Here is a 24,702-nt window from a genome sequence, read left to right as displayed (position 1 = left end):
GCCATGAATTCTCCCTGGAATAGCCCTACTTCTTCTTAAAGTTATGATAAACTCAGAGTAGACAAGTCAGAGCTGTTGGTAACACTTTAAACCTTCTGCTTTTTCCATTTTCCTATTTCACAGGTGATTAAACTAAGAACCAAGAAAACAACTAAATTATCCAATCTGAAAAATTGTCTAAGTTGTCAAGGAACTAGTAATGGGACAGGTAGAGTATGAGCCAAGGCAGTAGAACTCCTGAGGGTGAGTTCTTATCCACAATAACTTACCACCCCCATGTCAATTTAAATTGATCTAAATTTTATATTCTGAACACACTTATGAAGATTTATTTTTTCAGAATATTTTTAATCCCAGAAAAGTTAAGCTACTAACCCAATGTCACCAGCTATTACTTTGTAGATCTGGGATTCAAGCTTAGGAATATCTCTCTATATATTACTTGTATAGGTTGTTTATTTGTTATTTTCTCTCTCCCACAAATTTTGGTTCCTTGATCCAAGGTCTCTAAAGATATATCAGTACTTCATTCAGTTTCTATCTCCTTACTCCAGCATAATTTTTAAACATACTAGATGTTCATGGCATATGATCATTTTAATGTGCTGTTGAATTCTGTTCACTAATATTTTATTGAAAATTTTAAGAGTGATATTCATCAGAGGCATTGTTCTATAATTCACTTTTCTTCTGGTGTCCTTCTCTGGCTTTGGTACCAGGATCAAGTGGGAGTTATTCCTGGGATGCAAAGCCCGTTCAACATAAGCAAATCAATAGATGTGATACACCATATTAATATATTGAAAGATAGGAGTCAGATGATCTTAATAGATGCAGAAAAAGCATCCGCCAGAATAAAACATTCTTATAATAAAAATGCTCAACTAACTGAATGTAGAAGTAACATACCTTAACACAATACAGGCCATATATGACAAACCCACATCTAGGAAAACCAGGGAACAAAAAATAATAAAAGGGATACACATTGAAAAGGAAGAAGCAAAGCTATCTTTGTTTGCAGATGATGTGATTTTATATAGAGAGAATCTTAGACTCCACCAAAAATTGTTAGAAGTAATTAACAGATTTAGTAAAATCGCAAGATACAAAATCATCACACAATAATCAGTTATGTTTCTAAACATCAACAACAAAATGTCTGAAAAAGAAATAAAACAATCCCATTCACAATAGCAATAAAAACAATAAAATATTTAGGAATAACTTTAACAAAAGAAGTGGAAGATCTATACACTGAATACTATAGGACTTTGATGATACCATATGAATTAACTTATATGTAGAATCTGGAAAAACAAAATGAATGATCAAACAAACAGACAAAGACTGAAATAAACTTGTAAATCGAATGAACAGACTAGTGGAAGCCAGAGAGAGAGGGGTGGGAGTATTGGGTGAAATAAGTGAAGGGATTAAGGCACACACTCCAAGTTATAAAATAAATAAGTCACAGGATGTAAAGTACTGCATAGGGAATATAGTCAATAATATAATACTTTGTGTACCAATGGATGGTAACTACACTTACTGTAGTGAGCATTTCATAATGTAAATAATCACTGAATCACTATGTTGTACACTGAAGCTAATATAATATTGTATGTCAATATACTTCAATAAAAATTAAAAATGAACTGATTAGTAAATAATAATATGAATGTGATCATAAAAAATTAAAGGAGTTGAATAAGACCCAAGCAAATGGCAAATATGTTCATGCATTGGAAGAATTAATATTGTTTAAATGTCCATATTACTCAGAACCATCTATAGATTCAATGCAATCCTTACCAAAATTTAAATGGCATTATTTTATAGAAATAGAAAAAATGTCCTAATTTTTTTTGGAACCAGAAAAGATCCTGATCCCCAAGCAATCCTCAGAAAGAACAAACCTGGAGGCATCACATATCTTGATTTCAAATCATACTATTAAGCTATAGTAATCAAAACAGTATGATACTGACATAAAAATAGACACATAAATCAAGAAAACAGAATTGGGAGTTTAGAAATAAACCCTCATGTATGTTGTCAACTAATACTTGAAAAGAGAAGCAAGAATATTCACTGGGGAAAGGATAATCTTTTCAATAAATGATGCTGGAAAAACTGGATAACCACATGCTTACATGAATCTTGGGCAACACCGTACTTTAACAATCTGACTTCTGTCTTCTGTATTACATAACAAACAGATGACTAGAGCTTCCTGCGTCCATCAGCTATTCAAATGCTTTTAGAACCATCACTAAGATTCGAGACATAATGAATAAATTGACCCACTCAGAAAATATTGATCTGTCACCTGAAGCATCTCAGTGGTATGTAGAAAGATATGTCCATATATTTCATTTATAAATGAATAGCAATCACCTCCCTGTTTGATGTATATTTTTAGTTTCTTTTCTTTATAGTTTTTATCACATTGATAGCATGCCTGACCCAAATTAGTCCTTGCCAGACTGGATTGTGGTTATTTCTGAGAACTCATCACAGTTCATCTTGGATTCTCCTGGAATTTTCTAGGAAAGTCCAGCTATCCATGGAAGAGAGAGCTTATATTTATCTTTACTTTAGCACATGGGAAGATTTAGGTTTGATTCCTGGCACTGGATGGACACTGTGTTGATAGATGCAAAAAAAAAATCTGTTTCTTATTTATATAATTCTCAGAAACATATCTCAAACATGCCATTTTCTATGCCTATAATTAGAGGGTAATATCTCTCTTGGCCACCTCACAGAGCTATATAATGACTCAGCTGAGATAATGTTAAAAACAAAAATCTTGGAAATTATATAGTGTCAAATTAGTGAGAAATGCAGGAGAGAACTAGCCTCTACAAAATGTCATAGTTTACCAACAATCTCCTTTAATTTTTACAGTAATCCTTTTAGGAAGAGGGATTCAGATAAATTGATTAATTTCTCAGGTAGACAGTTCAGGTTAACTGAATAATTTCACAGATATTAGGAAAACCAGCATTTTAAAGCTATGCTATTTAAGTCATAAGGTCTTGCTATTTTTGTTTCTCTTTTCCAAAAGATGAGATCAAATGCTACTTAAAAAAATATATCTAAGTCTTTTCAACAATTTACACCTTTTCCAGATGTATTGTGATAAAAAGAGGAGCATAACAGACATCGCTGATTCTTCTACAATCTCTGAGTCAGCCTAACATGGTAGAAATAATACTAGGTGGAGAGAGTTTAAAAATAAAAACAAAAACCAGTGGCCCTCTTCATGGTTACTTGTGTGAACTTGAGCAAGTTACTGATTTTTTTCATTTTATTAACTTCTCTGTTCAATGCATTGTTGTTGGAACTGAGACTAAAAAGACAATTAAGGCACTGCCCCTAAAGAGATGGATATGCAGCCAATTATTTAATAAAATCTTATTAGCAGTGTATCATAAGAACAAACTGCTATGGGCTTGCAACATTGGATTGCTGCTTAGAGTATGTAGAAGCTGGTCACATGGAAGAAAGCTGAAATTTCCAGGAAGAGATAGAAAAGAGAGTCATTAGAAAATGCGACTACTGGAACAACAGAAACACAACTCTCTGGACCTCGTTTTCTTCGTCTGTAAAATGAAGTTAGACACCATCATCTCTAAATTCCTGTTATTCTTTACTATTCTAAGATTTTGTTGTTACCTCTGTGACTTGTGCATCTCCTGTTCCCATATTTGGTGTCAAAGAAAGCCAAGTGTATGAAGTAGCCCACTATCCTGTTAAAATAATACAATTAAACTTTGATATGAGCAAATAACTGACAGGTTTATCTACTCTCAGCTGCAAGCTTTTGAAAAATATTAAAAATAGGTGACTTGAAGGCTAAGGCTTTCCTTAAGAAGGAGCGATTACATCCCTCAGCATATTTGATTCTCCCATAGGCATTAAAACAGCAGGGGCCTGTATTTCCACTGAATTATAAAAGGGTTAAATGTCAGACATGATGTATTACTAGGGAATATCATCAAAAAGGGACCAGGCCACTGCCCTTAGAGCAAGGCTCATTATTAGCCATCAAAGAAATAGCTCTGACATTCAGTCACCTCACTATACTTTAAGGTGAAGGATCACTTTGGGCAAATGGAAAGCAACTTGTAAGTACTTATTTTAAGAAATTGCTCCTATAGATCCTAATGGATACCTTCTGTAAATGTTGGTTAAGCAGTTAATCAATTCAGAAGTCAAAAATATTTCCCATTTTGATTTATCTCAGATTCCAAAGAAAAGGAACTTACAGGAGCAGTGGTTAATAAGAACCAAAACATCTTAATTTACAGAGGCGGCAGGGGTTAAAAGCTTAACTAATTACAAGGTCCACTTCTTATGAGACCTTCTTCATGTAGTTTTTAGTTTCAAAAATGGTTTGGTTCTCCTAATACTAGTATTAGAGGACTTTGTTTAGTGGGTTGTATAAATTGGTGGTTTATTAAATTCTTTGGGAAAATAGAATTTTTAAAAAAACCAATATTTTGTACATAATGTAATAGTTCTACTGATCCATTTTAACATGAACTATTTATAAAATATTAATTTTTTATTTGATATTTTGCTGTAGGTCTATTTTTTTTTACATATGCACGAGTATGTGGGGGTTAGGAATAAACTCAGCAAGATGATAGACAGCTGTTTAGCAACTGACTGAACTATCACAGGTTTCCTCTTGGGACTTAGACCTCATGCTGGTCAAAAGTGGAACTTTAGGGGACTTGATAGCAGTGACAGTGAAACAAAATCAAAATGGGTTGGTGCTTTTCCTTAAGTAAAGAACCGCATCGGTGAGCAGCACACCTCTGGGATTTCCAGGTCAAGAGAAAGGAACAGAGCTACTATTTTGAGATTGCAGATCTCAGTGAGAAGACTGATCATAATAAACTTCCAGAATAATCTTGGTTACTAGAAATAGGTATGATTCTGACCACTAGAGTGAATGGATCTAAGATGTTAGGAAACTCCATTTTCTGAGGAACTTCCTCTTGAGTTCTTTTCTAGTTATCAAAAGCAAGACTTGCTTCTCACTCTAGGGACAGCTAGCCCATGCACTGGAGTTAGATGCATCATGGGCTTGTGGTAGACTTTCTTGTTGATCTATCTTTTCATCTTCAGCACTCCTCTGAACCTAATTTCAAATTGGTATTAAGCAGAGCCCTCACCAGGGTTATTCCTAAGCAATGGGCTCTGCAGATTTGGTGATTCATGGGAAGTGTTTCCTAAAGTGTGGTCTTTGGAGCACCTGCTTAGGAATCAGCTGAGTCACTGTTAAAAAATTTAGATTTCCAGACCCCACCTAAAACTACTGGGAGTGATCCCAGTAATGGTATAAAAGTTCTATCTCTCCAAGTGATTCTTATATTAAAAATGTTCGGGAATCTCTAGCCTAGATCAATGATGGAAGAGCCTAATAGATAAGGAAATTGCTGATTATAAAACTGCCTGATGTGATACATCTGCTCCCCTCCCCATGAAAGTGATGGATAATCTCTAAAATGCCAGAAAAAAAATGCCAAGTTGATGAAAAGGGACAATTACCACAGTTTATTAAAGGCTCCCAACAAGGGCCACCACACTTAGGAAATTCCTAAATTCAAGTGCAAAGTTTGAGGTCTCCGGGCTGCACCTCAAAGGGTTAGAGAGTGAAACGTTGTTCCACAAAATCTTGTCCATCATTTCAGTCTCCAAATTTTTCAAAAGCATTTTGACTTCATTGGTAAAAAGAGAGGAAAGTGAATCATATTCCTTAGCAGCCTCCATCTGTGAATATTTTGTATTGATCTATTAGTTAACACTACCTCCTTTATCTTAACCTGGATATTAAACTTCAGGTTCACCTGTTGGTAGTAAAGTCTTCTCAATATTCTGCAATGATTTTGACTCCTCTGCTTATCACTTCTAGATGCAAGCGCCAGAGCAATCGTGAGCCTTTCTCCCTGCAGGGTCACTGATTTGTTTCCTACTACTTAGAATGTAGGAAATTTTGTTTTGCCTTTATGTGATGTGGGGACCAGGAAGCACTGCCAAGGCTCAACACTTAGCTACTGGGCACTTGCCATGTCCTCGTATAACCATTTATTCCAGATGATTTTCCTTCTGCTTCCTTATTACTTCTGGCCCTTTAAATCTGATCATTTTTATTTTACCTCTTACACAGCCCAAGGTAATGAGTACCAGCAGGTACCATGAGTCATGCTGAGTGTTTCCCATGAAGGAATGGAGTATGATTGAGGTAACAAAAGGTGCTTTGTTTAACACAGTGGATTAAAATTAGCCACACTTCATAATATACCTGATGTCTCTTGTCAAGAGAGAGGAAATGAGAAGCATGACTTGTGGCAGTATCTGCAGAAATCTGTTCAGGTAGCAGAATGCTTAGCCTATGTTAGTTCTGGTAATGAAGTGGTAGGGTTTAATTCAATTGTTGAAGTTACCTGTTATAAACATAATAATTAAGTTCTTGCCAGTCAGTACAGTACTGAATTTATCAGCAATAGAAAGGATATAGTTCAAAACAGCTAAATCAATTATCTTTCAGGAAAAGTAAAAGCTTACTGAACCTAGCCACTCAGGAAATGATTCATGTATATAAGCTGATGCTTTAATTTATAAACTCTTAGTTAAGGGGCTATAAGGCAATAGCAAAAACATTCCTCTTACCACCATCACGCATAACTTTCATACTCCACTTCACACCATTGCTCTGAGCGAGGATTTCAGCAAACTTCTCAGGCAATTACTGCAGCGTTCTGATTACTGTTCATTAGTTCCTGGCATCTCCAGACCTGATACTCTCTTTCAGACTCCCAACGATTTCCCAGATGTCTTATTCTGGAGATGCTATACTTTGGAACATCTCACATCTACCATTTTCTGCTTTCAGCATTAATAAATGTAAACCCAAGCAGAGAGACACCAAGCACTGTTGCCTACCAGGGCACTGTAACACAGTTGTGAAAGCACATGCTTTCGAGTCAGACTTCATAGGTTTGAATTCTGGCTCTGTCACTTAGTAGCTCTGTGATTTTGTCAGGTGATCTAACCTTTCTGTGCCTTGGTTTCTTTATATAAATTGAGAATAATATTAGTAACTATCTTAGGCAGTTGTGAGGATTGAAAGAATTAATACATGCAAAGCACTTAGAATAGTGTCTGAAACATAGTAAATTCTCAAAATTATTACCCGCCATTGTGACTACTATTATCTAAGCATATGTCTTGTGTTTTCATCAGGGATAATTTGGTTATAAAGGAACATAACGGTTTGAAAACTACCCCAAGCAAAGCAAACACATGAAAAACTACATTTTCCCCCCAAAGTTAGAGTAATAATCTTATGGATACCAGTATAGCTGGTTTTCTGGGTGCTCCTCAGCCAGACTCAGAAGCACTCTGAAGTGCTTCAAGGCAGACTCTATCTCTTATTTTATTGGGAATCAGATGACCCTTTGTCCCTGATCCAATCAATTGTGGAGAAAGTTTCAGAATCATGAGTCCCACTTGCCCACTAGTAATTATTGTGGGAATCTACTATATGAGAAAGGGCCTGGAGAGGATATAGATACATTGCTTACCTATTAACCACTAACTTTAGTTTGAAACATGCGAAGAAAATGCCTACGGTGCCTTGGTAGACTTTTGATAGATGTGTCCATCTCTCCATAGATGAAGTGCAAATCAAGGAAAATAAAGAGGTGAACAGTAAAATGCACCTTCAAGAAAATCTCAAAGCATAGATCCAGACATCTTATCTTAACCTTACTAATTTTGCATAAATTCGGGGTAATTTTGTCAATGGATGGTGAGAAATCAATCCTTTTGCATGTGAATTTATTACTACCTATTTCCCTTTTTAAATCTACTGCTAGAAGCCTTTTTACTGCGGCACAGAACTACATGCTGGGTAAGGATTTTATTTTTATATTACTGAGATATGTAATTTAATACAACAGATATATATATTGGATACGTGATTTTTGAATTTTACATGTTTTTATAGGCCAAAAAACAATCCCAAACCAAAAGTCTAACAGAAAAATCCAATTCCACAAATAATAAAAACTGCCAGAATTTGAAAATACAGAGTATTAAATCCATGGTCATTTGTGACTTAGATTTCAGGAATCTCAGGTATTCTTTTTTTTTTTTCAAGATTTTATTTATTTATTCATGAGAGACACACAGAGAGAGAGGCACAGACACAGGCAGAGGGAGAAACAGGCTCCATGCAGGGAGCCCAACATGGGATTCGATCCCGAGTCTCCAGGACCACACCCTGGGCTGAAGGCAGGTGCTAAACTGCTGAGCCATCCTGGCTGCCCTCAGGTATTCTTTATAACCATTTCCGAAGCAACCAGTTTCCCTTAGCTACTGTTCAAACTAAGACACAAGTACCTATGTATTACTATATACATTTTAATAGCATGTTAATGTAAGAATGCTTAGAATATTGAATTATTTCTAGCTATTATCAGCACTTAGAGTGGGGAAAAAATGGAATCTAAATGCTACTTTTCCATTTCATTGTTGGCATTTCAAATATTTCTCATTGACCAATTCTCTTATCAAGAGATTGGAGAGATTTACACTTCCCAACCCCCTGAAATTCTGCAAAGCTACAGACTACAGAAGGCCTATATAATGAGAGCAAAAGCACTGCATGTCATCTTCCTGTAAGGCGTTTTGTTTTCAATGCTTGACTATCTAGTCACCCAGGATTTGGCAGTGAGTTCTGACGTAGAGATCCAAGCTGCCTGGAATACTGAGATTTCACAAGGAAAAATGTTAATCTGGGATTCATTCAGACCCACAATGGACTTTGTATAAAATGACCAACTTCATCTTTATTTTAATTTTTTTTAAGATTTTACTTATTTATTCATGAGAGACACACAGAGAGAGGCAGAGACATAGGCAGAGGGAGAAGCAGGCTCCCTGCAGGGAGTGTGATGTGGGACTCGATCCCGGACCCGGGATCATGACCTGAGCTGAAGGCAGATGCTCAAAGGCTGAGCCACCCAGGTGTCCCTAAACTTCATCTTAATTGTGTTATAATTGAAAAATAAAAATTGTATACTTTTGAGGTACACAGCTTGATGTTTTGATGATATTCATATACATGTGAAATAATCGCCACAATCAAACTAATTAATAGTCATCACCTCACAAAGTTACCTTTTTGTTTTGTTTTAAGATTTTATTAATTTATTCATGAAAGACACACACAAAGAAAGGCAGAGACACAGGCAGAGGGAGAAGCAGGCTCCTCGCAGGGAGCCGGGTGTGGGACTAGATCTCAGGTCTCCAGGATCACGCCCTGAGCTGAAGGCAGATGCTCAACCACTGAGCCACCCAGGGATCCCATCCTTCTTGTTTCCTTTTGTGGTGAGGCTTACTTAAGATATGCCTTCTTACCAAACTTCTAGTACACAATGCAATATTGCTAACTATAGTCGTATTGCTGCATATTAGATTCCCAGAACTTACTGGTCTTGCATAACTGATACTTTGTGGCCCTTTGGGTATAAATTGCAGTTTGAGAGCTGTTTGTTACGGCAGCATGACCTTAGGGTAGATTCTGTCCACCATCCATTTCAGAGCTGACCAGACTTTTGGACCCATAGAGATTGCGGAAAATCCTGACACTTGTGGAGAAAGGGAAGGGAGAATAGGAAAGAAGATGAGTTTTATAGCAAATTCTTATATCTGCTTTTATGACTTGAGAAATAGTATAATACAACTTCTTCATTTCATGTACAAATGACTTAGAGACCCAGAAAGAGGAACTGACTAGACATAGTTCAAACATTTGTCAGTGGTAAAGTCTGTTAATGTTTTACATACTATTTTACAGAGAAATAATATGAGAAATAAAAGGGAAAGCACAGGCTAGGATGAAAACCCTGTAGCTGTGTGCAATTTTAATAAAATAAGATTTTGACAAAAACTGTCAGTGGAAATGTGAGAATCTTGAACTCAGATTTAAAAGTCTATCCTGGGGGGTCCCTGGGTGGCGCAGCGGTTTAGCGCCTGCCTTTGGCCCAGGGCGAGATCCCCGGGATCGAATCCCACGTCGGGCTCCCAGTGCATGGAGCCTGCCTCTCCCTCTGCCTGTATCTCTGCCTCTCTCTCTCTCTCTCTCTGTATCATAAATAAATTTTTAAAAAGGCTGTTTAAAAAAAAATAAATAAATAAAAGTCTATCCTGCCATTCTGTTTGAAAAAAGAAATGAGGGGCACCTGGGTGACTTAGTCAGTTAAGTGTCTGCCTTCGGCCAGGTCATGATTCCAGGGCCCTGGGATCCAGTCCCGCATCAGGCTCCCTGCTCAACAGGGAGTCTGCTTCTCCCTCTCTCTTTGCCCCTCCCCCTCCTCGTGCTCTCTCTCACTTCCTCTCTCTCTCTCAAATAAATAAAATGTTAAAAAATAAATAAGAGGAAATGAGGCCCCATGCAGTATTGTTAGCATGAGTTCGCCCTACCACCAAGAGACACAGGAAGATTCAAGCACTCTGCCTTTTTGTGTGACTTATATATAAAAAAAATAATAAAAGCAAAAGAGCAGGCAGTGACTAAAAATAAAGCAAAGAAAGCTTGGTAATAGCAGAGATGGGGCAAAAATACGAGTCTGTTTGACTGACAGTTAATTAGGGGCAGATGGTTAAAAGATGTGAATTCTAGTTCCAAGCTGGGGAAGTTGAGACAGGTTATTTAACTTCATTAAATTCACTTTCTGTATTGTAAGAGTTGATTGACTTCTAAATTTATTTCTCACATTACTTTTTACCTTCTTTTCTCCACCAACCTTCAGTGATATATTTTTCAATATTAGACTACTATCCTTAAGTAGTAAGGTGAAAGTGTAAGGAATTTAGCAAAGAATTGTTGGGTAGTGCTAAGGCCACTTATTCTTTGACAATACTTCCTTCACGCCACATATCAACACTTGCTGTTGCAGGAACAAATCCTTTCCTTCCTGTCTTCAGCACTCCCCCTTTTTTTTCAAGTTGGACTTTTCTTGCCCTTAGGAGCCCTCCACATTTCCCATCTCTCCTCCTACATGGAAGCTTTGTGGTACTGTAAGCAAGGAAATTTTCCTCTGATCTGAGACTTTTCTGTTTGTGCTCTTTCCGTTTCTTAGCTTTAAATGAAAATTGGCTTTCTCCAGTGGCTTCCTTTTCCTGGCTTTCTTACCAAATTCTTTGTCCTCTTGCCTTGACAATTCGTGAGACAAGTTGATGGAGTCATACTTTTTTTTTTTAACCTGTCTCATGCTGTCTCTACTTCCAGACTATGGCTTCACTCAGTAACTTGTTTACTTTTGAGGTTTTTGCCATTTTCTTTTAGTATCCTTTAGGTGACTGAAGACATTCACCACATTCATCTATCAACATCCATGATGTTTCCCTCTTTCACAATGAGCATAGCATCTTGCTTATACATTTCCTCTTTTTTTTATGGTTGTCTTGACCTTTACAATCCTTCTATTTCATAATACATATATAATAGTAAGAATGCCTAATAGACCTCATTATCATTCAGTTTGGGATCTCTGGGATGCCTTTTTTTTTTTTTTTTGACTATCAACTTTTTATAAGGCCCTTGTAATCGTCATTCTTGCTGACATGCCTTTTACTTTCTTCATAAATATGAATCCCTTAAAATTTTCCAGTTCTTATAATGAATCCACTTGCCTTCCTACAAAGCCTAGGACCTATGGTCAGACAATTCAGTGACATCTCATTAATATCTTAGAATTCTCTACTACCACTCCCAACCTTCTGTCCTGTTTACTTTACTTTATCCCTAACCCAGGATAACCCCATCAAGCATTCTCAACTCTTTCTGCTGAGCTGCCAGCAGTAGACAAAGGAAGTCACAAAACTAAAATAATTGGGTCCACTGCAATTTCATGCTAAGTAAACACAGTCAGGCCTTCCATGCTGCTCAGTAATCCTTGATCTATTTATTTATATGTGGGGGATGCTTTGTTGCATCCCCCACAACCACTGCTCCACATTATTCCACATTATTAATTTCCTTAGGTTGCCACCCCTACACATGTCACCTGAAGGTTCTAACTACAGTTATGATACTAGCAGCATTGAAAACTTCTGACTTGAGTTTCTTTATGTTCTTCAATATCTCAATACATACAGGTGTCCTTCCTGTTCTCTTCTCTTCCTACTACAGAGTCATATAAAACCGTATCCTTTATCTATTCCAAAGTTTCCAAAGTTTTCTCCTATGCATCTGATAATAACCCCTGTCTTTATAACCAGTTCCTATAAATTAACCCTCTCTTTGAGCATCTCCTTATCTATGATTTCTTTTCTTTTATTGTGTCAAAGAGCAAGGCCAGATTCCACTATTCTAGAAAAATTAGTTTTCTGGATCATTCTCTACAATGCCCAAATTATTCTATTGTAACATTTGCATAAAATTATGGTCTCTTTTGCCTCTGCTGTCATTTAAGCTCTTGATCCTTGATATTTGCACTTACTTTGGAAGCCCTCTCTGAATTTCTGGTGAGTAAAGGACAATATTTGAATATTAAAGTGAATTATAATGATATTTGGAGTTAAACTGACTAGAGTTTCTTAGCGTGTCAGGCTTGGGTACAAAGATTCATGGAACATTATAGCAAGCTGCTAGGGAAGATAAAGATGGCAGGAATGGACTGTACTAACAGTTAACAGAAAGGATGATTCCAGATAGATTGCCCATTATACAAACTACAGTGTCCAAACTTTTGGAAAACACACATTGTGTATCAGTACCCAAGGAGCCCAAGATGATCCCTGGTATGGTTGCAAGAACTTTGGGTCAATAAAAGAAAGTGGTCCCTGGAGATGTATGGAACCAATCAATAAATAGGTATGTGACCAGGATTAGTAAGCAGCTTGGTGATCAGTCTTCCATTTTAAAGGAGTCCACTGGGATCAAGGTCCATGTATTTCTTAGATTTCTATTTTCATGAACTGGTAAGTTTTCAGTCAGTATTTATCCCTGTGGTCCCTTGATTTAACAGAATTCAATGCACAGAGTAAGATTTAGTGACTATTCACTGAAGTGAATTGAAATGTAATCAGACAATTCAGAAAACCAAACCTTAGGACTAGGAAAACTATTTATAGATGGGTAATGGGAAGCTACAACTCAGCGAGTACACAAGTGTTCAAAGCTGACACCAAATTTAATGCAGAAAGAAATTTCAGGCTCACTGCTCCTTGATGATGGGAAGGTATCTCTTGATATACTACTACCCATGGTCAGAGTTGGCTCATAACTCAGTCAGCAAGTGATCCTCTCAGTGCATGAGACTGAAAAAGCCTGGTGAAGGCGAGTAGCCAATTCTCATTCTCTTTTGGTAAGTTTCTTTTTCTTCCAAGGAAGACTAAGCTCCTTCATTCTTGGATATATAGCATATTCTATCTTCAAGTGGACTAAACTCAGACTGCTTATGGAGATAACGCATACTGTCCTTGTAACTTTCTGTTGTAACCCTTATTGTGGTCAATATGATACATCTCTATAATCTGTAGATGTACCTGGAAACACACAGATGTCAGAAAATAGAATTCTGGATGGCAGGAAAAGGTCCAGAATTTACTTTGTGAAGGGGCTGATAAAAGTGTCTCATATAGATCCTGCTTTGTTGAGTGACTTCTCAAATGAAAGGAGTTTATCAGTGAAATTACTTGATCACTATTGGCGAGAAGAAATGCTTCCTGCTTTATTGACATAGCAGAATTCACATCCAAACACAGTGCCAGTCTGAGCCCTTATGAGACGTGTGTGAGACTAGAGGCAGATACATATCTTTCCTAGTCTCTAGGTGGAACACTGGCTTTCTTTTTCCACTGACCCAACACAATATGGAGCATGAATGTGGGACTTCTGGAGGGTCAATAAGAGAAATATGAAGCAAAGCAGGTATTTCGGTTAACATAGCTGAAGTTCTGGCAGTAATTTCTACTTTTTCAAGAAAGCATACAAATAGGCATGTTTTTTGTTTGAAGTAGACATTTGGTCTTTAATGTATTTTTTTAGTTTTATTAAGGCATATTATTATCAATAATGTATTCCTTGTTATTGTTGACTAATATTCCATTGTATGGATATACTGTAAATCATTTATTCATTCACATATTGATGGACATCTTACTTGTTTCCAGGTTTTTTTCTATTCCAAATAAAAATGCTGTGGATATTCATGTACATATCTTTGTTTAGACACAAATTTTCATTTCTTTTGGGTAAATATCGGTCTTGTATATTATGCCTATGATTAACTTTTTTAAGAAACTGTCAAACATTTTCCAGAGAAGTTAAACCATTTTACATCCCCACTAGCAGTGAATGTAGGTTCTAATTGCCCTATGTTCTCACCAACAACTGATAAGATCATTCTTTTTAAACTTTAGACATTCTGGTGGGTATGCAGTAATATGTAGTTGTGAGAAGAATTTGTACTTTCCTAATGACTAATGATTTGAGCATCTTTTCTCATATTTACTGTCATTCACATCTTTGTAAAATGTCTATTCAATTATTTTTGCCTATTTAAAAATTTGGGTTCCTTATCTTCTTAACATCAAATTATAAATATTTATTTAGTCTAGACTCAAAGCCTTTCTCAGATATATGTTTGCAAATATTTTCTCAGTTTCTGGCTTGTTATTTCATTTTTATCAAAGCATCTTTTGAAGAGCACATTTTTCAAATTTTGATGAAGTACTTGAATTGTATTTATTATTGAATTGTACATTTATAGTTCATAATTTTTGTGTCCTATTTAAAAAATTGTTGCCAATTCCAAGGTCTCTAAGATTTTCTCTTCTGATTTCTTTACTTTCTTTTTCTTAAAAAATTTTATTTATTTATTCATTAGAGACACAGATAGAGAGGCAGAGACACATGCAGAGGGAGAAGCATGCTCCCTGTTGGCGGGGTGGGGCAGGGAGCCTGATGCAGGACTTGATCCTTGGACTCTGGAATCACAACCTGAGCCAGAGGCAGATGTTCAATCACTGAGCCAGCCAGATGCCCCTCTTTTGTTTCTTTTAGGCATTTTAGATTTTAAATTCTTACAGTAAAGCCTATGTTCAATTTTGATTTAATTTTTGTTTAAGCTGTGAGGTTAGGATTAAGGTTCATTTCCTGCATATGGGTATCCAATTTTTCCAGCCCCATTTGTTGAAAGCTATTCCCATAAATTCTCTTGGTATCTTAATGAAAAAGCAATTGACCAAATAAGTGAGTTTATTTTTAGATATCCTATTCACTTTCATCATGCTGTAGTTTCCTATCTTGGTGTCAATACTACAGTCTTCATTACTAAAACTTTACAATAAGTCTAGAAGTTGGGTATAAACTTCCAACTTCTTATTTTTAAAAGTTGTTTTCTGTGTTCATTTCTACATTCTAAAAATGTGTGCAAATGGCCATCATGTTTTAAAACATAATTGTAAGGAAATGTAAGAAGGAAATAACATGATATTTTCCTGAACATCTGTGATCCTAGAATTGTTCTTTTCTTCTGTTTTCTGAGTTCAGAATGCAAATGTTTCCCTCATCATAAAAGAGGGGTCCTACTGTTAGAGGCCAACCGTCTAAGACTCTGAAGTTATACTTCACAAAGTTTGGCCTGTAGTGTCCTATTAGCTGATCCAAAGTTTCTTATTGTGCATTTTTATTGTTCACTCATTGTGCATAGAGGAAATAATAATGTATGCAATTTTACATACTTACTATCTAATTAATATATAATCTTTCTCAAATTTATAAAATAGCTTACAATTATAAAGTATTTACTTTTCATAAATTTCACTTGAATCTCACAACAGTTTTGTAGAGGTCTTATAAGCATTAATAGCAGTATAGTTGTTCCAAGATGTATATTATAAAACTCACAGCAGATACTGTTAAAATTTTGTATGTGATATGGTACATTACATACAACCATAAAGGTTATAATCCATTGCTTGTAAAAATAATAAGTTTGTAGAATAGAAATATTTACATATATATTATATGTGTGTTATATTGTACATTAATATAAATTATTGCAAAGTTATAAATTAATGTTTACTAGGGTATAATTAACTAATAGTTGAGATAGACAATATATTCTATAGGAATTAGAAAGGAGTGAAAGCATTCGTGAGATTGAATTATCTAGAAAAGGGTTCCCAGACTAAGAAGGACTCAGGATTCTTTTTTTTTTAAGATTTTATTTATTCATTTAAGAAAGAGAACATGAGGGGATAAGGAGCATAGTGAGAGGGAGAAGCAGACTCACTGTTGAACAGGGAACCAGATGTGGAGCTTGAGTCCCAGGACCCTGAGATCATGACTTGAGCCAAAGGCAGATGATTAACCATCTAAGCCCCCCAGGTACCCTGAGAGACTCAGGTTTAATTTAATGGAAAGGTAATATGTTGGCAAGGAGGAAGATTTTTTTTTAGGAAAATGCAATTGTATGAACATGGACATAGGGGTACAAGTGCACAACATTTTTGCTGAGATAGTAAAAAGAATATGTTCTTTGTAGGAAAGGAATTGATTAGAAAAATGCCATAGATGATGCTAGAATTGTATGTTGATGTGGTTGGTAAGAACCTTGAATGCTTTCTCATACAAAGACACAGCTTCTACTAATGCCTATCTAGTGATGATTCTTACAACCAAGTTTCCAAACCAGAACCCCTTCCTGAATTACAGATGTATGGGTGCCAATGCCTGGAGAATTCCACAGATAACTCCAAATATACATGGTCAAATCAGAATGCTATCTTTTCCACTAAAGCTTGTACATCCTCCTATATTCTTGATTTTATTAAACACAATCTAAGCTATCCAGAAACTAATCAGAAACCAGGGAGTGCCTCTAGTCTTCTTTCCATCTTTTTATATGACTCAATTATCTCTATTTTAACTTCCGATATATCCTCAACCTCTTTCCTCTTTTCCATAATCATTGCCATTGCCTTTGCAAAGGCTTTCATCTTCTCTTTTCACAACTATGGGGATGATCATCCTATTATTTTCCTTGACTTGGGTCTTACTTACACCATCATATAATTTCCTTAACAAAATTCTTCAATAGCTTCCCATAGTGATATTTTCTTTTATTATGGCCTGTGCCCAACTTACATTTTTTTTTTTAAGTTTCAGTTATTGTAATTGGTGCCCTTCCTGTATGTACCCTGTGCTGCTGTCATCACAACAAATGCATTTCCTTGGAAGTGCCATTTTCTTTTATACCATTGTCCATTTATTCTTGTTGTTCTCTCTCCTGGCATGTGTTCCCTGTTGCTCATTTATTGTGCCAAAGCTCAAGCTCTAAGCATCTATGATGGTTTGATGGTTACACCAAATACAATTGGGTGTTCTTTCTTCTATGCTCCACTGCATTAGGTTCAAGCTTTGATTTGTTTGTATGAACGTGACCCAGGAAGACTGTGTGAGCATTTTAGGAAAAGGATCATATGCTATTTCATTTTTTTTGTTGTTGTTCATACTCACCATGATGTACGTAGTCACCATCTGTCACCACACATTATTACAATATTATGGACTATATATTCTCTATGCTGTATTTTCATCTTCATGACTATATGAAGTTTGCTACCTTTAATTTCCTTTATCTCTTTTTCCTGTTGCCCCTCCCCCACATTCCTTTTGGTAACCACCAATTTGTTTCTCTGGATTTAAGAATCTGATTCTATCTGTTCATTTGTTTTGCTTTTTAGAGTTTATATGTAAGTTTGCTACCTTTAATTTCCTTTATCTCTTTTTCCTGTTGCCCCTCCCCCACATTCCTTTGGTAACCACCAATTTGTTTCTCTGGATTTAAGAATCTGATTCTATCTGTTCATTTGTTTTGCTTTTTAGATTTTACATATAAATGAAATCATATATCTGTTCTTCTTTGTCTTTTGTCATTTAATATGATACCTCTAGGTCCATCTATGTTGTCACAAAGGGCAAGATCTCATTTTTCTCTATGATTGAGTAGTATTCTAATGTATATATACCATGTCTTTATTGGTTCTTCTATTGATGGACACTTGCATTGCTTCCATTATCTCTTGACTATTGCAGATAATGCTGCAATAAATATAGGGGTGCATATATCTTTTTGAATTAGTGTTTTTGTTTTCTTTGGCCAAACACCCAGTAGTGGAATTATTGGATTTTGTGATATTTCTATTTTTAATTTTTTGAGGAACCTCCTTACTATTTTCCACAGTGGTTGCGCCAGTTTACATTCCCAATGGTTCAGGAAAGTTCCCTTTTTTCCATACCTATACCAACACTTGTTATTTCCTATCTTTTTTATTCTAGCCATTCTGACAGGTATGATTTGCATTTCCCTGATGATTAGTGATGTTGAGCACCTTTTCATGTGTCTATTGGCCGTCTGTATGGCTTCTTTTTTTTTTTAATTTTTATTTATTTATGTTAGTCACTGAGAGAGAGAGAGAGAGAGAGAGAGAGAGGCAGAGACAAAGGCAGAAGGAGAAGCAGGCTCCATGCACCGGGAGCCCGACGTGGGATTCGATCCCAGGTCTCCAGGATCGCGCCCTGGGCCAAAGGCAGGCGCTAAACCGCTGCGCCACCCAGGGATCCCTGGAAAAATGTCTATTCAGATCCTTTGCCCGTTTTGGTGTTGGGTTGTATAAGTTCTTTATATGCATTAAATTATATATATTATGTTAATATATATAAAAATATAACATATATTATATATTAAAAATATGTTATATATTCTTTACATATCAACCTATTATTGGATATATCATTTACAAATATTTTCTCCCATTCACTAGGCTGCCTTTATTTTATAGATGGTTTCCTTTTTCTTTTCTGTGCACAAGCTTTTTATTTTGGCATAGTTCCAATAGTTTATTTTTGTTTTAGCTGCCCTTGCCTGACATATTCATAAATACGTTGCTAAGGGCGATGTCCAAGAGATTACTGTTTATGTTTTCTTTTAGGAATTTTATGTTTTCAGGTCTCATATTTAGGTATTTAATCCATTTGAGTTTATTTTTGTGTATAGTGGAAGAAAGTGGTCTAGTTTCAATCTTTTGCATGTTGGGGGTCCAGTTTTTCCAGCACTATTTTTGAAAAGACTATTTTTTCCCCTAATGTATGTTCTATTTTTTTTAACTGAAGTATAATTAACATACAATGTTATATTAGTTTCAGGTGTATAACATACTGATCTGACAATTCTATACATTACTCAACATTTGCCACAATTAGTGTAATCATAATCTATAACCATACATGTAATTATAATATTGTTAACTATATACCCTATGCTATACTTTTCATTGTTGTGACTTATATATGTTATAATGGGAAGTTTTTGTCTCTTAATCCCCTTTATCTATTTCACCCATACACCCCACATCCCCTTTGGCAACCACTAGTTCTTTGTATTTAAGAGTCTGTTTTGTTTGTTTATTGTTTTTAGATTCCCCATACAAGTGAAATGATATGGTATTTGTCTTTCTCTGTTTGACTTATTTCACTTAGCATAATACCTTCTATTTTTTTTAATGTTTTAAAGATATTTTGTTTATTTATTTGAGAGAGAGAGAGAGAGAGAGAGAATATGTAAGTGCCTGAGTTGGGAAGGGGTAGAGGGAGAGGGAGAAGCAGGACCCTGAGATCATGACCTGAGCAGAAGGCAGATAGTTAACCGACAAGGGCACCTGGGTGCCACCCATTCTAATTGTTTTAAATTATTCTAATTGTTTTAAATTATTCTAATTGTTTTAAATTGTTTTCCCGGGGCAGCCAGGGTGGCTCAGTGGTTTAGCACTGCCTTCAGTCCAGGGCCTGATCCTGGAGACCCGAGATTGGGTCCCATGTCAGGCTCCCTGCATGGAGCTTGTTTCTCCCTCTGCCTGTGTCTCTGCCTCTCTCTCTCTCTCTCTCTTTCTGTGTCTCATGAATAAATAAATAAAATCTTAAAAAAAAACAAACAAAAACATTTTCCCTACCATGATAACTGGCTTAGAGAAGGTGATAAGTATATACATTTTTGAATGCTTGAAGTGAACAAATAATACAATCAAAGTCCTAAAAACATAAACTCGGTGAATTAAAATAATGAATGGGAGCGGTGAATGATGCTGGGTAGTCTGATATCTGAGAAGCTTCTTTAGAATAGGGGTATGGTGGTGAGTACCCACTCTTTGCACCTTGGACTTAATCTAGATATCCATTTTTACCCTCCTCTACTATAGTCCTATTTATGAGTCATTTCTACCCAATTTACCCAATCACCCACCCCATTTTCTTCAGTCCATTACAAGTCTGAATCAGAGAATTGGGTGGCTGAAAGTCTCATGGCTGAAATTCCTTTTAGGAAGATAAACCAGGACAGAAAATTCAAGCACCTGGTTTTCAAATAATTACATAATTTTTGAAGGCTTACATCTGCTTCAACAGTAAGAAACTAGGAAATGTTATTAGAGGCCTTACTTGCCCCCAAAAGAAAGGTGATGATGGAGATAAGAGACACAATAAACTGCTTGAAGAACTCTATTAGTATATTTTTGGGAAAAGTAATTGACCATTGGCAGGACTGACATTTTAATCACATTTTCTCTTCCATTCACTTATATTCTTTAAATCCAGCTTGCTGCTTATTGAATTGGAACACTGTCCTGTCTAACCTTGTTACTTTACTGAGGTTCACCTGGTGGCTAAATATTTTAATGCCTTTAACCTTCTTTAAAATGTGTAATTAAATGATGCTTAACCTTTGACATGATTCTTCACTTTTAAGAATGAAGATAGTCAAGGTACTAAATATAGTTGCAGTCACAGAATAGAATAACAAAAACAAGAAGAAAGACTCCAAAGAGATAATGTTAGTGTGGGGGGAAGGATGAGTCAAAGTCTTTACGTTAACTGCTTTCTTTTTTTCTTGTTGGTCTTTGTATAAACTAAATTTTCATAGACTTGTCATTTTACACAAAAAGCAACCAGAATATATGTACTATACCACCAAAAATATTTCCAGTGTGTGTTTTTTTGGGGGGTGGTGGTGGTGGTGGTAGTGGTGAGGGCATGGCAGCAAAGGAAGTCAACATGAAGAAAAGAAAAACATGAACAGTAGCACTTGGTGAATGCTGATGAGAAACAGATGTATCAGATTATAAAGCAATGGGAAAGTCAGAATTAGCACCAACGGGATATTGGAATTTCCAGCTGTGACAGGGAGCTTTCTTAATTCCTGGGTTCACTGCCCACTATAAAATATGTTTTCACAACTAACCAATCCATCAATCATAAATCTACTCACTGTACTGGATGTTATGTAGAACTAACCATAAATCAAGCATAAAATACTACCTACCTACTAAGAGTTTATGGCTTTTCTAGGAAGGCAAGATATGATGACATGTTCTCCAGAGGAAGTAAAAATATCCAGTTGCTTTTTCTTTTCCTCTTCCTCTTCCTTTTCCCCCTCTCCTCCTCCCTTCCTCCTCCTCCTCCTCCTCCTCCTCCTCCTCCCCCTCTTTCTTCTTTTTCTTCTTCTTCTTCCTCTTCCTCCTCCTCTCCCCCTCCTCTTCATCTTTGTCTTCATCTTCCTCTTCCTCTTCTTCTTTATTTCTGGTCTATGGAGTATTTTGAAAAAGAAGCAGAGTAGAAGAGTTTATTGAAAATTGGTATGGAGTTGGGATCAGAAGCTTGGATGTCTGAGATTTAAAAAAAAAAAGCTTCAGAGAAAGCTTTGACACTCAAGAGATACATATAAGAGGAAAACAGTGGACATTCTGTTCTTCCCATGGAGTTTCTCTATATGAAGCTATTAAGTAATAATAATTATAATATTATTAGTAACAATAATGTAATTGTTACAATCTAACTGCTACTATCAAGTAAAGGTACACATTTAACTTTTTTTCACATCACTACTGACTAGAATCTCCATTTGATAGTGGGGCAGGATTGTCTGTGAAACTAAGGATCCTTACTCTGCTCCAGTGCATTACGGCAAAACAGTAGAGGATATAATGTCTACTAAAGGGTTACTTCATTGCTGCTGTTTATATTCTGAGCAACCAGTGAAGTAGTGGTTCAGCCAGTCTAAAGCTATCTTGTTCACTGATATGATGATGTTTTTTCTGTTTCAAACAGTTGTAGAAGCCTTGGTGGTTTTCAGTTGGAGAGATCTATTTGCCCATTGTTCTTTAGCTTGCCTTCTTGTCCAAAGTTCATCCACTGAGTGTAATTGGGCTTTCTCAGCCGACATAAAAAAATCTGATCACAGTCTTTTTTTCTGAGTCATTGGGTACCTATGTGTCTTACATTTAGATAAAAATAGGATTACACTCAAGTGATTCTTCCTTGAACAAAATATAGTCCAAGGTAACATGTGATTTCTATTTGGACAACTTTCAATGACAACTTGTCTTAAAAATAGAAGCATAATATTCAAGCACTGGATTGCTTAGCTACAATTTATTGAATACCCACTGTATACTGACTTTGAACTGGACCACAGTATCTCATTTAATGTGTAATTCCAGTCTATAGACACAGGCCATGAAAGTGCTAAAATAAATTTCAAAATAAAACCATAATTTCCAATTACAGTCTTTCTGATTTTAAACAGTATGTTCTTTCCTCTGTGTCAGAATGCTTCATGCTGATAATACACTAAAAACAGTTGGAATTTCAGCCCTAGGATAGAAATCAGCAAAAAAGACTTTCCTTAATGGGAATATTTACAGGGTATGGGCCATTAAAATATTCTCTAAAAGATAGCACATTTCTTTTTTAATTTTAGGAGAAAGAATATTCTAGATAGAGCTGGATAATTAGTGCTGGGAAGTATTCGAGACTAACATGACACATACCTTCAAAAAACAGCTATGTAAAAAGTTAGCAATATACACAAATGTAGTAAGGTCCTAAAATATTTATTGATTTGATAAACACTGATTCAATGTCCACTATGTGCCAGACACTAATAGAAGTGTCAATGATACAAAGGCATGATGATCCTTGTTCTCTGAAAACAGTATAGTGGCAAAAGTGAATCTTTGAATTATCTCAGCAAAGAAAGAAAATGACAATTTGAGATGACCAGATAACCAGCTATCTTGGCAGACAGTCCCTACACACCTTACCAAAAGATTAGGAAAAAGTAGCACCCTTCTAGAAAATGATTCACACTTTCTCCTCTCTCTGAAATACTCTTAGCCTATAGTTTCTTTGTTCTCTGAGCAAATCTAAATACTCAGGGTAAAATTTCCATGATGTCCTGCCTCTTCACTTAGCATCCTAGGTATTCCTAATATTAGACTTCATCCTATCTCTCCAAGGACATTACTATAGTAATTCACCCTCACCTGCACAGTGTCCCTCTTTATCAACATCACTCCTCAGAGTGGTGCATTGTTAAACTGATTAACCTGTGTTGACATATAATCACCCCAACTCCATAATTTACTTTAGGACTTATTATATATATTCTATAGTCATGACAAATAATGAGATGTATCCATTATTTTAACAATTTACAGAGTGTTTTCTCTCCTCTAAAAATCTGTGCTCTACCTATTTATCCTTCCTCCACCCCAACCCTTGGAAACAACTGACTTTTTTACTGTCTTCACAATCCACCTTATTGGGAGCATAAGAATAGAGGAATAGTTGAAAGTAGTGCTAAGTATTTCCCAATTCCCCACTCCTATACTAAGGCTGGGATTATCATATAGACATTCTACTTTTGTGAACTATATATCTTACAGCAGATATGATGCTTGTTAAAAGTTTCTTCTGAATCTCACATGGTTTTATTTTTGGAGAGCTGAGTCTTTAGGGCTGTTTCTGAACAGGATGGAAAGAAGGATAATCATATAAGCTCCTGTGTGTAACTGTGGCTTTGCTGCCATATATGTCCCTTAGAAATCCCCACACACATACACATAAAGCTTCTGTCTGTTAGAAGTAACTTATTCTTCTACTCTAAGATACCTGGAAGCAAGAGTTTATCTTCTCATTGGCTTATGTCTTCTGAAGTGGAGACATAATTTCACCAAGGATTAAATAAGTTCAGTAAATAAAATTATTTTTCTGTAGAAGTCTAGATAGCCAGTAGAAATTTACTCTTAGGACAATCAACATGCCATTTTGACCATTTCTTCAATTCCAATAGTAAAGTTCATGTTAGATATTAGGATATTGTTATTGTAAATATCCCTGGTTTTATATTTTGCATTTCAATTCTTGAGTTTGAACATGTCAACAGTACTTTAAATTTGTACTTGATATTTCTAAGTTACTATGTTTTTATTCACCAGGTGTTATTAAGACTATGAACTGCTTGAGAAAATTATTTTCCTTTTTTTTTTTTTTTTGGTTTGCCGACAAAGCCTAATCAATTTTAATATCTAACAAATAATACATATTCAGTGTTTAATGAATCCCAGATTAAATCACTACAATCAAATTTTATTGCTTGCCAAATGATAAGTATTAACCAATAGCATTTTTTTCTATCTCTCTAAGAAAGCACAGAACCTCACTGGGAGTCTGTAAGAGTAAGGTGTTAGCTTCGCAATGGAGCTAATCTCAGGCTCGTGGACTAGTTTCCCAGGAAGGTACACCTCCACCTTCTCTGAAAACACATTTGA

At 35.9% G+C, this 24,702-nt stretch overlaps 1 long non-coding RNA gene across 2 annotated transcripts in view; it reads left to right on the top strand.

The window, feature by feature from the left end:
• Positions 1 to 24,391, top strand: part of LOC144284004 (uncharacterized) — a 50,309-nt gene extending 25,918 nt beyond the window's left edge. The window contains exons 4-7 of one of the 2 annotated variants that reach the window (XR_013352485.1): positions 124 to 243; positions 2,223 to 2,348; positions 7,696 to 7,933; positions 24,370 to 24,391. This is a non-coding gene — a long non-coding RNA (uncharacterized LOC144284004). The remainder of the gene's footprint in view (positions 1 to 123; positions 244 to 2,222; positions 2,349 to 7,695; positions 7,934 to 24,369) is intronic. The other variant, XR_013352486.1, reaches the window with a different exon arrangement.
• Positions 24,392 to 24,702: the final 311 nt, after the last annotated feature.

The sequence above is a fragment of the Canis aureus genome, chromosome 15 (assembly GCF_053574225.1).
Source record: "Canis aureus isolate CA01 chromosome 15, VMU_Caureus_v.1.0, whole genome shotgun sequence".
NCBI classification, from domain to species: domain Eukaryota; kingdom Metazoa; phylum Chordata; class Mammalia; order Carnivora; family Canidae; genus Canis; species Canis aureus.
This window is presented reverse-complemented; position numbering and strand designations above follow the sequence as displayed.